Here is an 18,114-nt window from a genome sequence, read left to right on the forward strand (position 1 = left end):
GTAAAGCGACTAAGACAAAAGGCAATGAGCAGCGGGGAGCCTCGCCCCAGTTAAACGGAGAAATGTTCCAGTGCAGTCACAAAAACAAGGGCACGAGTCGATTTATGAGCATGCAACATCATTCTTTTTCTAAGTGATCATTTTATAGTGTTTTGATATGTTAATGTCCTTTTGCAATTCTGTCTCACTAAGACACCATGCAGCATGAATGGACATTCATGGTGCCCACAAGGTGAATCCCGATTCCCTGGCCCTTCCTCCAGCACCACGAGGGTGACATTTGTGGTCTGTAGTGGCATGTCTTGACAACTGTTGGATGGGATTGGCAAGATATTTAGTAAAGACATCCATGGTCGGAATCCTAATGAAGTGTCTTTGTTATCTTCTAGAGAGTGGATTTTTGGGAAAGTCCACAAGCAGAAAGTAGACCTGGGACAGGCATAGTGAGCTGAGTTGTAGGTTGGAAAGCAGACTGGTGAGGCGAGCAGAGAATGGACCTGAGGCCCAGCAATACACAGGACCATACAGGGTTCAGACAAGGACAAGGATTCCATTTAAGCAGCGCTAGAAACCAGCCGTGGCGTTCGCAGCACATTGGCAGGCCGAAAGACCTGGTGATGACTGGAGGGTAGGGCCGAGGTTTATATGCTGCAGGAGCCTGATGAGCGGATGGTTCACAGGTGCGCAGGTGGATCGGCAGCAGGTGTGAGAATGTTCCGCCACGCCCAGACGAACACACACAAACAGGTAGAGAGTACAAACAGGGGACCAAACAAAAAAAAAAACACAAGGAAGGGGTAAAAACAGGAAAACACTAATGAGGGAGTAATAGAGGTAAATCAATCTGTTAGAAACACCTATATAGCTAATTAAAGGACAGTCTGATAGCAAGATAAAGAAGTGAAAATATTCTAAAAACTGCATTAAATATAATATTTTTTTGGTGGCTAAAATATGTTTTTCAGTCGTATAACTTCTGGTAACAAAGTACATTCCTAAACATTCCAACCGATTTTTTATTTGATTAGCGTTGTAACCATTCAGTAATATATTTCCTTATTTGACCATCTTGGTCAAAATCCTGTCTCAAAGACTCCCACACTTATCTCTGTTGGAAAACTACTAAATCCCTTTACTTTTTATTATGTTTGGTCAAAGAATATCAGCTCAGCTTTAACACACAAATATGAGATGTTTGTGTGTAACTATGAAATGTAACTTCCACATCATTTAAACCTCCAAATTCCCAGAAACACGAGGACGCGACCTACCACAGCCGTGCACCAACACAAAGCATTCATAACAGACATTTAAAAAAAAAATAACTCCTGTACAAACTGGTTTCAAAACTTTTCTGAAGTGCTTGCTGGAAGGATAGCTACAGTAGCTCCCGTTTTCATTCAATGTGTTGATTAAAAACCTCTTCATTGTTGACTCAGGCTGTTGTATGAGCACCTATTCAACTTCAAATGTTTCCTGGTGTAGAACCTTGACAGGGGATTTTCTGGAGAGCATGTTGAATGTGGTTTCAAAAAAGATTCTATTCGATAAATGCCTTGATGAATCGGCTCAGAGAGAACGGGCTACAGTGCAGGCAGTGATGCATCTCGTCCTATTGAAAAGACAAAAAAAACACCACGGGGTTTTCCTCAAGTATCAAAGCTTAAATAGCCTCCTCTCTCTGAATGCTGAAGAGGACTGGCATGTCTTGTGTTCTGTTCACGTTTCAATATAGACTCGTACACTCAGGCTTTTCAAAGATTTTCTTTTTTCTAAATTCAAGACCTTGTCTTTTTGTATTATTAACCACACAGCACGGAATAAACTGCAATAAAATAGGAGACAAATTGTTTGAAAAGCCTGGCTCTTTTAGAGCCCAAGGTTAACTTAATGCCCTGGCACTCCCATGTTCCAATGAATCACATTTCTCATCAGCAAAGTGCTTTGTCAGGTATACCGACTTTCTGACAGACAATCCGACAGTCACGCAGCCACTTTACACAGTGACCGGGTGTGCATTCACTTCTTACTCAAGGTCTCTCTTCTTCTTCTTCTTCTTCATGTCGAAGTTATACATTTATTGTTCGTTTATTATATCAACTCAAAATTTATGAAGGAAAGAAAAATGATTTTAGGAGGCTTTAAGTTAAAGTATATATTATTCTTTTTTTTATTTCCCCCAAAAATGAAATGATGCAATACAAGACCTACAATTTAGACAACTGAAAGCCACAAAACAATGACCAAATACAGACATAAACAAACAAATGTATCTCTTTTCAACGAGGCAGGGATCATTTCATTGGTCAACACTACACCTGGTATTCTATTGGTTGGGGGATTTTGACATGTTTATTGCAAAAGAAATCCAAGAGCCGAGGAGAAATCCAAGAAATATGTCTTCGCTCACACGGCTGAAACTAGTTTGACTTTAATATGACTGGATGTAAAGTTTGATTCAATAATAATGTGCCAGTATTGTACTTACTGTCACATGCCAAATGCAGGCGCCGCAGCAACAGTAGACTTAATTGATACACTTTAGTTGCATTCCTTAGGAAAGGCAGTTATATAATAACTGTACTCCTAAATACATGTTATCTATCAGCCATGATGATTTGAAAAATTGTGATTGATCTTAATTACAATACCGTGAATTGTAATCATCAACTAAAGCAAAACCGTTTTTTCCAAAACTGTTACTTTTCAGGGAAAGAGTGGTTTTAAAATAAGTGAGCACTGCTTTGTCAAAGTAGGTGTTGTGTCTTTAAAATGGTCAGATACTTGCATGTCTCATAATATTATTCATATTTTTACCAAAGTCAAGCTCAAATGGGAGGTTTTTGACCAGTGAACGTCGAGACATGCGTTTTGTCCGTCGTTGATATCGCTCCGCAGCTGAGGTCACATGGCTATCGAGCTACGCAAACACTCCCATCTACAATCACAGTGTACATATCAGACCTATGAGGTTTTGCCGATAGTTAACGGATCTGATAGAGTTATGAGATTCAGTCACGAGCTCTTTACTTTTCATTGGTTTGATATTTGTAAACCCACAGACATAAAGCGTGAGCAATTGCACTGATTTATGAGACAAAAAAGGGCGAAATATGGCGACACAAGATCTCTTCCCGACAGCGGCGATAACATCCATCAATCCCGTGCGTAACACCATCCAAGTACGTCTGGAAGTCAAATCCATAAGTACTATGCAGGTAACTCTGCTCTGTTTTCCCCTTTTCATCCATTTCAACGTCGTCGCCCCCCCCCTCCGAGCTCTTCACCTCAGGTGAATTAGAACACATACCTCCTGACGTAAAAAGCAATTATCTAAAACCACATGAACTTAATAAGGAACTGACGAGGGCTGCCGCGCCCTGTGGCTCCGTATCTGTGTCACCTAAGTCGCTCTCCGTCTTACACCTCTCCCACGTACTGTATATAATGAACACAAGGTGGTCTGCGTGTGATAATAATTCAGCAATTTACCACTGTAGTAATGTATTCACAGTCTCTTTATGGTCTGCACTGTCAGCCCATGAACGGAACGAAATTGTCAAATGGATGTGTGAATGGATGATGGTAATAAAGGGTAATACGGTATTATTGGTACAGCCAATAAGATTCTAATGGCCAATTACTTGGTACTGTGCAATATTTCGTTTTTTTTCCCCCGTCATATCAAAATCATTATACACTACTTTATTTCTATACTAAAATAAATATATAAATGGGGGGGTGAGGCGGGGCACATAAGCAACAAGCCGTGTCTGTTGTTGAGTTTGAGCTTTAAGCAGAAATATGATCTCATCAGGCACGTCGAGGTTTGCATATTAATACTTACAAACTGCAGGGTTCAGTGCCAGTCTGAAAGTTACCTCCACCACCGCCTCCTCGTTTCTGGGATGCACACGTTCATCAGTGCGTTCGCCTGCTGCTCTCAGCGGACGCATGTTTTACCGTTTAAAGCGTTCGTTTTATTCAATTCCAACGACATTTCGATTGGCTCAGTGCTTACGCTCTGTCACTGTACTTCCTTATCCCAGTTATTCTAACTCCCACTGTCCAATTCACTGCTTACCTTTCTGCTGACACTTTAATTGTCATCATCTTTCAGTTTTTATACACATAAATAGTTATTAATTTATAGAAAACATTTTAATAGACACATTCAACTCAATTCATCACCTACGATTGACAGTTGAAATCCTTTCAGTGCTTGTATTTCAGCGGAATCTATCACTGCTTTAAAGGGGCTGTTCTTTCATACTGTTCGTATACCTAAAACAAGTAAAGCACTGTAATTCATATATATAGATATCTATATCTATATATAGATATAGATATATATACCCAAACTGTATTCAAAAAACAAGCATTTTAGAAGTTGTTTGCTTGTCGTCTTGCTGATAGACATGACATAGGATTTCAGACTTTTGACAAATCAGCATCATTATGCAGTTATTTCGGCATCCATTTGATCCACTTACTGCAATTAAATCAGCTTATTTTGGATTCACACTGCTGTGCCGTGACTGGTCAGATGCTGTTATGAACCCAGACATGGATTTCGAGCATATCTGGGACTTCCACAACATGCACGAAGCAGCTACAGTGCTTATTTTGGCCATGGTTGATGAAAGGTTTAGGTATCTACGTGGACGTAAGCCCCTCCTCGTACCTGAAACATTTAGCGTGAGTCATTCACATAAACACAAATGAACCTGCAGCCAAGGTGTAAAGTGTTGTTTATTCTCGCGCTTGGTGCCGTAGTAAGCTCCGAGCATGAACGGAGGCGTTTATACTCTCTGTGCTGCATTATACTCCGAAATGCCAGACGACATACAAACAAAATTAACCGTAAGGAATAAAAAACAACGAGTAGGCTGTAGGTGTAACCAGCAAAACCAACCTCCACAATGCAGAGGAGGGATTGTAATGATATGTAAACTCATATCTCATATTCATGGAATACTTTATTGCCTTTGTACAAGCCCTGTAAAGAAACTAGTCAAGTATTAAATGCAGTATAAAGAAAAGACGGTCCTGTAAACAATTTGATTTGGCTGCAAAATATTTACTTTAATGAAGATTTTTTTCAGACCTCCTGTTTCTAAAGCATCTCAACACGAATTGGCCTTCTTTATATAATCCCTAGACATGAAAGAGACGCAATCGCAGGATACAGAAATTCAGAGGCGCACAACCACCGCCGGCCGTGAATACATCATTTTCTGACAAACTCAGGACATTGTGTGTGTGTGTGTGTGTGTGTGTGTGTGTGTGTGTGTGTAACCAAGTAACTGTTGACTTTTTTAACCCTACTTTTGTTACGTAACTTATTTTCTTATTCAACATATCAAACATCTATTTTACCCCAAACAAAACCAATCTTTTCCTAAAGCTACCCTTTGCAATAACCTCTTAGTGTTGATAACAGGATAACTCACACAGGTTTTTCTGATGGTTTTCTACCATATGTTTTATATATAAAGGTGCACTGGAGCACTTTAAATAATATCTGCATGTGAAGGATTCCAGTGTTTATCTCAAAACTTTTGACTGATCCTCCAATAAAGTATATGCATGTGTTGCCAATTTAAAAACAAATATTTGACAGGAGGACATATTGAAATTGACAATTAATTCTGTGTCTTGTCTCTGGAATCACAGGATTAAAAAACAACAACTAAGTGATCTCACAAGAACACATTGGTTTTCTCTACAAACTTCTCCTGCTCCTCCAATCCCAAAGCAAGACGAGGCTAATCCAGACAGTACTTTAAAGTCACAAAATCACAGCCAACATAATGACCATTTACAACAAAAATGAGGGAAATAAAGCAAGAAATCCTAAAATCCCACCCCTCAGAAGTTCCATCTGTCTGCTCTTTCCAGCCATCCATCTTCTATTTCATGCTTCAGTATTGTCTCACTCGTGTTCTTTTGTTACAGAGAAAACTAGGCTAATCTCTTGACTCTGTGGGCTTGGGCAATTGGCCACCAGCCCCATAGTCATCCAAGGCGGCTGTCACACACCGTGTGTTTGTTTGTGGACTGACGTTACACATGTGTGCGGTGCGGCTTCTTGGGATGCCCTTACAACACCACACATACGTACGTTTGTCTGAAGGGTTGTTGTTTTTCTACACTCCACTACTCAGTGGTAGAGCAGGGTCGTCCCTTCAATCAGACGATCGGCGGTTTGATCCCCGGCTCCGCTAGTCCATGTCGATGTGTCCTTGGGCTAGACACTTAACCCCATAGTGCTGTACCACCGGTGAATGTATGGGTATGAATGGTTAGATAGCCCTGATGGGCAGGTGGCACCTTGCATTGTAGTCAGTGTGTGAATGGGTGAATGATGACATTGTAGTGTTAAAGCGCTTTGAGTGGTCGGAAGACAAGAAAAGCGCTTTACAAGTTCGTTAACCATTTACCATTACTCCAAATGGCAAACCAATACCTTTAATTGTAGCATGTAGCTTTATAGTTCTAGCCTTGTATTGTCCGTGGGCCCAGCGTTCAGGCTTTGTTCATTGTCACAGTTTTAAGAAAGTGTTAATAACTGTTCAGTTAGTTCGTCTTAAGGCCCATTCACAGTGCCCCTGTGGGGATGGTTATAATGAAGCTTTTGGAGATTACTGCTGGATAAAATCCTTGAAACACAAAACTTGGAATTATTTTCAATTTCCATTTTAGTTGTAGGAGATTGATGGTTTATGGAATCTTCACGAAAAAGGTCGAAAAAAAACGTATGCTAACTGCATATAACTGGTGGTAAAGCTAACAGGATGTGAAGTTCTTCATCATTATTAGTTTAGCAGAGAAAGTGGACTTTAAACAGTCAGTCCACCACTTGTCTTCCTGTCAGTTCGTCCTCACTTTAACCAGCAGTCCACTAGCTTATTCTGACAGCCAGCCTGCCTGCTTCAATTATTATTATTTTTTGTGTTGCAATAGGATAGTGGTAGGAAATGGTGCACCATTAAACATCCATTAAATGCAGAGTATCAAATAGCAGCGTGTCTCTTATAATCACAAGAGAAATGTCGTGTTTTGGCAGCCGCTGCGAATGTTTGAGCTCCCCCAAAAAATACCGAGTCAAATTTGATTTTATCTGCTTGTCATTGATACACCATGCTAGACAGCCAGCTTTCTTCTGGAATAAATGCATGTGTTTTGTTATGCATCAGATGACCTTGATTATCAAAAGAACTATAAAGCCTGACGTTATATGGTGGGTTATACGGGCTGGAATAGAGACAAGCCTTTAAATCTCGACATAAATCAGGCAGGAAAAGGCCGTTTGGCTTAATTTCCCATCCTCTGTGTTGTCGCACCGCAACGCACTGCTCATTATTCAGGCTAATTCCTTGAAGGATTTGGCTTTTTCCAAGGCATTTAAAAAATCACATCAGCCGTCAGATACATAATTTGCTTTCTCGCAAAATCCCTCTGAGAAACTCACACATCTGAGTGTTTCACCGCGGGGCCTGCTGCGCATTCCCTTGTTTGAAGCAGTCATCACATGACGGACGACAGGGATCAGCATCAGTTTGACAGGTGAAATGGCACAGAATAGGCAGGTGGAGGTGCAGTATTGGAAGAGTATATACACATTCATTTTATCTTACAAGACGTTCTGCTGCCATTTCTACATTTGTTTGTACTAGCTGTTTCTGTCACTTCTCCTTCAGGGGATCCATTCATGGACAAAGCTGTCCCACTTTTAATTAGGAACATCCCGTCAAGGGTTTTGACTCTCCCGACAAGAAGATTTCATCTTCGCTAAACCAGTTTGCACTTAAAATAAGCATTATGTTCACGCGAAAGACACACATGCTTTCCCATCTGTGCCCAAGGATTAGGATAATTAAAGTCAAAGCACGCTGACATACACTTACAGTTTTTTTTTTCAATTGCCAAGACACAGAAACTGATAGTTGTGGCACGATTATTGACAGCACTAGCTCATGTAGGGTCATCTATTGACCAGGTATGCTGAACCATAAGTTTGAAATTCAAAAATAGTTTGCAGATAACTACACACGGTTATCTGCATTAGACACATGATCCAAAACTAAAAGCCTTGCTAAACACGGCCACACTCAATTATCAATCGCCTGTACCCAGAATGCACCTGAGCGAACACCTGTAACCAATTAGCTAACTTAGAAATCAGAGCTTAAATACTATAAATAGGATCAGGTTTGTTCTTTGGTGTGCACAACAATAGAGGTCAATTGTGAGAGTAAGATGACTGTGAAGCATTTAAATCGCAGTACAATTCATCTTAATAATAATCTTAAATCAAAGTAGTTGTGCTTGATACAGTTATGAGTACATGAGGATTGAGTATAAACTAATTGCATATATCTATCTATCTATCTATCTATCTATCTATCTATCTATCTATCTATCTATCTATCTATCTATATCTCAACCAACATGCGTCTTAACAGTCTTAAGGCGAGACACTACAGGCACTGGTCTATTTCGAGATTATATGGCTATTTTGGTTCCGTAACATCTCTTTCTGCCAATTAATATAAACTATGTTAATTAGAATGACATAATTAGGATGTGGCTTGTGTCAGATCCCTCCATCACACACTGCTTTCCTTGGGTGCATAGTGTACTTTAGTTCTATGTGATTCCAAAAAATGTGACTAAGCTGAAATGTTGTATTATGAGGTACCGGGCAGAGTATTTTCTCGTTTTTGGCTGCAATTGCAACGACGCTTTCCATATTGCTGACTTTTCAATCAACAAAGCCACGCTGTGTTGCCTGCCTACGTTCAATGCCAAGTCCCCAGTAGTTATGAAATTGCCACTCAGTGGTTATAGCTTTGAATTTCCTTTTACAATTTAGCGCTTTCATTAAAACGCTTGGGCTCTTGAGTGAGGCATATAATTGGTGCAGTAGTTCTGTGAATTTCTATATCGGAGCATTTTGATAAAAATAGAATGGAACACGGCGAGCTGAAACAAGGACATGGTTTCATTAGTGCACCTTGTGCCGGCTCTACACTGCAAGGTGTCTGTTTGATCGTCTACACAAAGCTAAGTTTGCTCTGGGGACCGTGAGCTGCTGGGCCTTGATGGTGTCATTGGTTTACAATGCTTTGCCTCGTGATTAAATGCCGACGGTCCCGTCTTTTGCGTCACATTCACCATTTAAAGTTCTATTCATCACTGTCGGCATCACAGCAGAATGACTTAAACTCACTGTCCTAATACCTGCGATTGTATTTGTCATCACCGGACCCATCGGTTTCTCCGAGCTGTGGAAGACGTATGCATCTGTCGGCTGACGACATGGTCTCATTATTAAATGCCTATGGATTTATGGCCACTTTATGACCGAGTCAATATGGTTGTAAAAGGAGTTCAAAGCAATGCTCTCACTGAGCTGAATCACTGACTCTGTTGGATGTAATCCTGCTGTTCCAGAATTTATTTGGCCATAAAATCATGGAGGTACACTGTATATCTGCATTGGCTCTGGAAAATGCACAATAAGCTTATTTTCAATAGTCTAAACTTACATGGCAAATGAAATCTAAAGAGTTTGCAGAGCCAAAAAGACAACCCACATCTTCAAAATACAAGACTCAAATCATTGGATTACCGACACGCCTAGCAGAGCAATATACATATGGCAGAATAAGTCTTACATGTCTAATAAACCTTTTACAGCGCTGCGCTGTCGTTGGTTCCTTTCACACATGCAGTTTGGTTAAAGCAGATTAGGAAACTGGTAAAACACAGGACACCATGATGCTTTTCCATGTTTCACACATGCTGATATATATGGCTACCAGATGATCTTGTATGAAAATATACATTACATATACAGATCGGGTGCTTTCTTGACACTTAACGATCAGCAGCTAAGGATCTGAGAAGGCCCTGAAAACCTATTTTCTTAATCTGTGTCTTACTTTGATGGGGTGCTTCATCAACACACAACCTTTTGCCGAAGTTAGAACGGCTTTGGTTCTAAACCCGTGAGTCCCAATCAGGATTCAGCAACATTTAAATCAATATGTCACGATAGCTCATGTTGCCACGCCCATGTCTTCCAGATGAAGCTGAGTTTTAGGCTCAGAGTGTTTTACTTTGAAGCAATATGATTTTGGATGCTTTTTTTCAAAACGTTAACATTGATTTTTGCACAGTTACGTGATCTTACTGAAATACGTAAAATGATCACGACCTCTAAGCAGCACAGGAACGACATGTTTAGGCAAAAAAAAAACATCATAGTCGGGCTTAAAATAAGTACATAAACTTAGGTTTAGGCAACAAAACCAAGTTGGGTTTATACGACGTCACTAGCTCTAAGCTATGATAAAGGTGTCACAGCTCTGCCACTTCCATCCTGTCACTCTCTCTCTCACTCACCTAATCGGCTCATTCAGTGCACTTGTTAGTCCCACCCACCTCATCTTCTCAATCACCCTCACCTGCTCACTCTGCTTCAAGCCACTATATAGATCCCTGCCTCACACACACTTTGCCAGATCATTGTCATGTCAACCTGCCCGTTTGGCTCGTCCTGTTCCCGGTTTCCCAGTCTGCCTGCCCTGCCTCGTCCTGCTGGATTTTCCTCAATTTAACACATTGTGTGCCACCACAGTCTGATAAGTGTCACAGATAAAAACCCACAGCATGAAGGCCCCTGTAAATGAGTTTGCTCCATTCATGAAAATGAATATTCTCCATCTCTGACAGTCCAGTGTGTGGGGATTTCCCTATCTGTACTTGTATCAAATGTGACGTGGAAGTCTTAACCCTACAGAAGCTAAATTTAGCAGGAGTACAAAAGAAAAGTCTTGGAGGATTATTTCAAAAATCTGAGACGATTCAATTCAACGGGCTCTGGTTTCAACTCTTGCAATATTAAAAAATAAAGTCCGCAGACATCCACACAGAAACCGCGAGTCGTTTACCCTGAACTCTACAAAAAAAAAAGATAAGCCTGTCGTGCTTCTTCGTCTTTGCAGGCAAAAACATGACTAAGAGTGTAGCAACAGAAGCACGGGTCTGCTTTGGGTCTCCATCTGGGGGCGCTTAAGCAATTTACATGGTGAACTAGTAAGTAACACTTTGGAAGCATCTGAAATAATGGAAAATTCTACTGCAGATCGTGGAGGCTATAGAAAGTGCACATGGACAGATCTAAGTATAGTCATCAGACTGAGGCATTAATGGAAATCCTACATGTAGAGGAACCATTTGCACACTGTGTGTGTTAGATAATGCCATTGCACAGCATGCTGTAGAACTCGTTATACTGCATATTCAATGTTTCCGACAACCGTTTCTTTCAAAAGAGACTGAATAAATATGGACACCAGCAGAGAGACAAGTGCATAAAACTTCCATTAAAAAGTACAGAGAGTTATTGCTGAAGTTCTCAGAAGATAAAGTGCGTTGTTGTTGAATCCCATTTTAAAGGGATGCTGGGTTTTGAATGTCGAACACTCACCTTGTGTCGGCATGGAGCCTTTGAACTGACCAGAGAGAGTGTGTGTGTGTGTGTGTGTGTGTGTGTGTGTGTGTGTGTGTGTGTGTGTGTGTGTGTGTGTGTGTGTGTGTGTGTGTGTGTGTGTGTGTGTGTGTGTGTGTGTGTGTGTGTGTGTGTGTGTGTGTGTGTGTGTGTGTGTGTGTGTGTGTGTGTGTGTGTGTGTGTGTGTGTGTGTGTGTGTGTGTGTGTGTGTGTGTGTGTGTGTGTGTGTGTGTGTGTGTGTGTGTGTGTGTGAGTGAGAGATATAATATAATACCAGGGAAAGGAGGTAACTTTCCATCAAACTACTTACCTATATACTGCTGTAGGAGGAAGGAAAATGTGGTAATGACACAAAGGATCATTCAATTTAGGCTATATGGGGGTGCTGGATGTCAGATCTTACTGGTTTCTCTCAATAAATCTATGTATTTAAACTATAATAGTACATATTTTTATGTGATAACTTATATTTTGGAGTAAACTGATAAACAAACTGCCTTTTGTAGGTTTTGGTGTTCCAAATCAGGGCTTCAAAAAGTGTGTAGCTTGCTCCTTGATGGAGGGTGAGAGCTGTAGTTGGCTTGGATTCAGAACAGCGACCCAGTTTCACTGAAAATAAAATAACTAAAATGTACAAACAAACTTTTCAAACCAATTCAGCTGCCTAATCGACTTATCCACCGTGCCTCTGCACACTCAGCATGTTTCTAAACGCTCCAAAAACCTGCACGGAAATGTTCTGCGAGACACGGCTTCCAATTGTCGCTAACGTGGGGAAACTGGGTCGCCATGAAATCTGCTTCTGCGTTGGCACTCAAGATGATTTCAGTTCACTTTCTCTTAAAAGTACAAAAAAGGAAGTCTATTGTTTGTGGTTGGAATGTTTTCATTTTCTAGAACAAAAGGCCGACTTCACCTCAGACGACTGCAGTATTGTATGTTATCCGCAATAGTCGTATGTTGGTTCAGATCACTTCTCCCGCTAACTGTCATTGACAACCATAACCACGGAGTGTTTAAGGTTAATTGATGTCTTCATGCGGAAGCTGAAGTGTGCTGGGTGATAATTGAAGGGCTGCATGCGGTGCACTGAGCGTGTGTGCGTGTGTGTGAGATGTATTAATTGATAACTTGTTACAGTAACTCTTAAGGAGGCTTGAGTGCTTCAGCAAGAATTCAGAGGGATATTAATGAGATTGGTAGTGACAATGTGTAGTACACACAAGTACTCATTGCTCAGTTGTGCGTAAAAGGCTGTCATTTCAAATTAGAAGTTGTTAATTAGAAGAAAAGTAAATCAATATTTGCACGAACAGTGCAAAATGACTTTAAAAACACTAAAAGGGCCTAATGAGATATTAATGTCGGCACTTCCTGTTTTCAGGTGACTGTTGGAACATTAGTGCAGGGGTGTTCAATTATAATTCAACGAGGTCCATTTAGAGAAGATGTCCTCATTCAAGGGTCTGGAACATCACAATCATTTCTAACTTGTGTTATGATTTAGTTCCATATATATATATATTATATACTGACAGGAAGCAGCACGTGAAGCTGGGAAAACACGTCTCAGCCTCCCGGACCATCGGCACCAGTTCCCCCCCCAAAACTGCATTCTTTCTGCCGTCCCTCCAAGACTTGTTTGCTTCAAGGACCCTGAAGCGAGCAAGAACGATTGTAGCCGACCCCTCTCACCCTGGACATAAACTGTTCGTGCCCCTTTCATCTGGCAGGAGGCTGCGGTCCATCAGGACCAATACTTCACGCCACATGAACAGTTTCTTCCCTTCTTCAGTTGTGCTCATCAACAAAGCCTGGGACCCCCACTGACTCTGTCATCCCAGGACAATTTCCTATCAGTCACTCTCCTGCACATCCCTTCTCTGTTTCTTCATTTAAACACACTAGACACTTTTACACTCCACTTCAACATACTTTATAGTACTGTTATCTGTTCGTTTGTGCACTTTATTTTATATTTTTTTATTCTTTAATATTTTACTATGTTTTTATTTCTTGCACTCTGTTGATTGTTAAATGTTATGCACCACCCGCCATGACAAATTCCTTGACTGTGCAACATACGGTTCTGATTGAATTAGCCAACAGGTGTATCAACCAATGGAGCCAACAACCGACTGTCAAATCAAATGAAGAAAGTTTAATTGAATAATACCTCAAATGGTAATATCTCAGATTTCAAATGGAACTGGATGAATTATAAATAATACATACTCTAATAATAAATAATTCTTGTTTCAAGTTAAATACGGGCTGCATTTAAGAAAAAATTACAGAACAGAGCTTTTGAAAAATGAGCATCTTGAAATAATGTACTTCATTTTAGAAAACATTATTTTACTGAATTGCCCTGCAGCTTAAATTCAGTTCATTCAGGTGTGAGGTGATGTAACCCTCCAAAAAACATATTATATTTTTCTCAACTTCTAATAAGAGAAATTTGGTGTACAGGGACTTTATCTGTGGTTATTGAAACCACTTGTTTCAGCTCTATTCTCTCTGTTAACATCATTGTTGGGCAGTAAATTACTGTGTTGGGATTCTGATCATATTGGGCTCTTAGATTGTTTATTATCTGTGACTTTATTTCGGATGTGAGTGGGTAAGTTTACTCAAAAGAGTTATGCTTTGACTCGTAATGGCGCTTCACATTACTGCTTATAAAACTGACCACGGTCTCTGAACATATGACACATACTGGTTTTAAACTGCCCGTGGGAAGACTGAACATTTTAAAGTCTGTCCATTCTTGGTTAAAGACTCTGGTCTCGCTGATCCCTTTTCTCTTTTTGGATAACCATTTGAAATAACTTCTCTGACTCGCGTATTATTCTTATATCGGCCCTTCTCCCCCGTGTGTGTAAATCTCACTTGAGTCGGGAACACAATTAGAATGTATCCATTACCTTGAGTCACATGCTGAGAAGCTCCTGATATGTGTGGTTGTGAGGAGGAAGACGACGCGCTGTTTCGTACAACAGCAGCACATTCAAAAGTGAGCCTCTTCTCGGCATTTGCTGCTTTATTGGGGCTAAAGAAGCCTATCTTTTTAAACTTTGGATCGAGCAGTGTCGCCAGTGACATGATGCTCATGGATTGCAATGTGTATAGCTTCTCCTTCAACTGTCTCCTCAGCCATTGCTTTGCTCTCTGGACTTTGGACAATTCCCATTTCCTCCTCCTCCAGTGTGTGGTGTAACATTGATAAAAGGGGAATAACTTTTGATCCAGACACACTCTTCTCCTCTGACAGCTCAACTGTGGCATCATTAAATGGGGACAGCACTTTTAGACACTCTGCGATCATTTCAAACTGTTGTGATGAGAGTGGGGCCACGTCAGTGCGTAGGCCTGCCAAAGCTGCTCCTACAGGTTCCCGGAGGTCATAAACACGTTGGAGCATATGGTATGCGTGTATCCACCTCTTGAATTAGCTTCAGTGCCGGCCGGCCCATTTGCTCCTGCACCTGTGTCAGCCTCTCCTATAAAATTTGCCAACAAAAAGTCATTAATTCAAGTGTCACTGCAGCAGCAACTTAAAACAAAACGGCGTCATTTAGAATATTGCAATGAAATAAAGGAATTCACCTTTGCAGCGGTGCTGCTCTTGAAATGGCCTACTATCGTCCTAGAGTTTGCCCGGATGTCAGACGACACAATGTTTTGGGCAAGAGCCTTTTTTATGAGTAAATTTAAAGTATGCGCCACACAATTTGCATGACGCAAATGAAGCTCCCTGGCACAAGCACCCATATTTGCTGCGCCATCGTCACAAGGCAAGTAACTGTGTGTAATACCGCACTCAGACATAAGTGCTGCGTTCACTGTTGCCAAATTTTCAGCAGTATGTGCCTCAGGGAAATGCTGCACCCCTAAAACAACAGAATGCAAAGAGGTGCTTGCATCTATAAAATGGCATGTCACAGCTAGATACGCATCAGTGTTGATAGAGGTCCACATATCTGATGTTGAACTAACTGCAGATGCCTTCAACACATTGGCTTTGGCTTTCTCCTTGGATTCCTTGTATCTGTCCTCCACCATAGCTTTCAAAGCCTAAAGGAAAGAAGAGAACACTCTTGGAATGGCAAATATTGGGAAATGGGGGGGAAAAATGCTTCATGTGCTCACATACGCACCTGCCTTGTGGGGAGAACATAGGTAGGGTTGAAAGCTTTAACAAGCTTTCTGAACCCTTTGTCCTCCACAATAGTGAAGGGCTGGGAATCCTCAATCACCATATTGACCAAGGCCTCATCCACATCATTCTTCTCTCCTGATGACAAAGAAAATGCAGTATTCAATTACAGGTGTCATTAATTGTGCATACCTTTTTATTATGAGAGATCAGCTCAAAATGTTCCCAGACAGGGGAAAATCTCCTCTTTCTTGCTGGTTCCATCGCAAAAAAAAGAGGCTCGAATAGTTTGCAAACAAATGCGCAATAAAGTCCGAAGTACACAAAATGTGACCGGGGATCCATTGCGTTTCGCTGCCCCTTATATTTCGAATCACACGGCAAACCCGCGAACCATTTCCTGACTCAGTCACGTGGTATGGCCGGCTCGCGAGGCTTCGAACGTCAACACAAGCCTCGATACGCGCCTCATAAAAATCTTCCTGGATTACTCGACACAAGCTTGGAAGCGTCGACACGAAAGGCCACATCACCAGCTGAGTAGCATCGCTTGGTGTGTTTCCTGGAACGCTGAACGAGTGCCGTAAAGGCTGGAAAAGCTGCGCCGGTTAAAATAGATATAGATCAATTATCTGTCAGTTTTAGGTCCGGATACAACAGCGTCTGGGTCCGGTCCGCCTATTAGTGCATCACTTTCCAATTATTCTGACTTTTCTTGCATTTGCAAAGAAACTGGTTGGTTATTTAGGAGCAGTGCCCGTTCAGAACGGGTCGATTGCTGGGCGCGCCTTTATTGCTGCTTGCAGTTTTCTCAAGAGCCGCTCATCCAAACAACCAATACACCTGCCATGACATAGTTGCATCCCTTAACAATGCTAAGAGGATACCCGTCACAAGCTCAAACAAATACTTTTTTGGCCTGAATGATATCAAATCCCCACATTCAATGTTAATGGATAAGCGCCAGATTTGACACGCATCGGGTGAACGGTCTATTACTAATAAACATGTTACAAGATCGCCGAACATCGCTTAACATTCTAGTGAGCTGTACCCAGCATGCCGTTTGGTGGTGTTCTGGGTTCTTGGAGTGCAAGCAGTCCTTCCTGCAGTCGAGCTGAAAATGGACTTGCGCTTCAAAATGATCATGCCTCGAACAGGCACTGCAGTATTTCTATTAAATGTAATTGTATTGCAGGCAAGCTCTCCAGAGTCTTGGGCTTCCATGGAAATAGAACCAATATTCTACAGTACATATGGTTGATTTCCTACATGTTTATTGCTGTCAGATGAAATGCATTCATAGAATTGAAGTGAGAAAAACAGGTTAACTATTGTGCAAGGAAGCTTAAAGCAACATTGTTTCTTGCTACACTGGGTATATTGTTCCTTCAAACTGCCACTTTATCTGGCAATTCAGCTGCAAATATTAGCACATAGTCCTAACACATTCCCTGTGAGTAACATCACCATGACAAAATCTCTCCGTTCAAGTTTTCACAATAAAAAGCCCATTCAGGATCGCGACATGCACTCTTAACAGTAAGATCACTAATGGCAGCCCAAAGCCAGCATAAGAGTTTTTTTACATGGCTACTGCAATTTGGCTCATTCCTTAGTCTGTGTGTGTCGATTAGTTGTATTTTGTAGAAGTGGAGTCCCACATTCGACTGGATGAAGTGTGTTGTGTGTACAGCATATGTTACACAGCGGAGAAGCAAACGGGGATTCGGATACAAGGCCTTAAAATCCCTCTCACAATCATCCCCTGCCATCGCTACCATATGGATCTACAACCCTGAAGACTTGTGCCATCTCCGCGTGAACGTATGTGCGCTGTTTTCTGTGTGCTGGAGAAAGTCTGCCTGCTGCGCACTACACCAATGTCGGTTTGACACCAGCCCGGAGACATCTGCAGCCACATGCTCCTTGACGTGACCTTATTATCGTGCTGGGTGATAGTCATCTTCACCAGCAAAACATCTGCCAGACCTGATGGTAGGAGATACATGCGCACGCACAGGTGGATTTTTTTCGCCACACAGGCCCGGTTGTGGTTTGGATGGACTACCCTTTCCTGAGGTCCCACCGCTTTGGCAGTTGGATTAAAACACTTCAAAAAAATCTGAAAAGAATTCAGCTCACTTTAGATTTCAGATGCAACCTACACAGCAACCTTATTCTATTGTGGTATAGGCAGACAGTTCTATTTTGACAACGGTGACATAAGGACCAAAAAAAACACTGTTGGGTCTTTAAAGGGACAATGATCCCGCCCCCCTCATTAACATAAATACACTAACCTGCCAGTACACAGCATTACTGGAACAGTCAATTTAATATCAAAATGAATCTTAATGGATGACCAAATTGGAGGCATGCAAGTTGGCAAGTTGTTCTGTAGTGCCAGGCAGAGGATACAGGAAGCATCATT

The sequence above is a fragment of the Anarhichas minor genome, unplaced genomic scaffold, assembly GCF_050575085.1.
Source record: "Anarhichas minor isolate MPS153535 unplaced genomic scaffold, ASM5057508v1 ptg000028l, whole genome shotgun sequence".
Classification (NCBI taxonomy): Eukaryota; Metazoa; Chordata; class Actinopteri; order Perciformes; family Anarhichadidae; genus Anarhichas; species Anarhichas minor.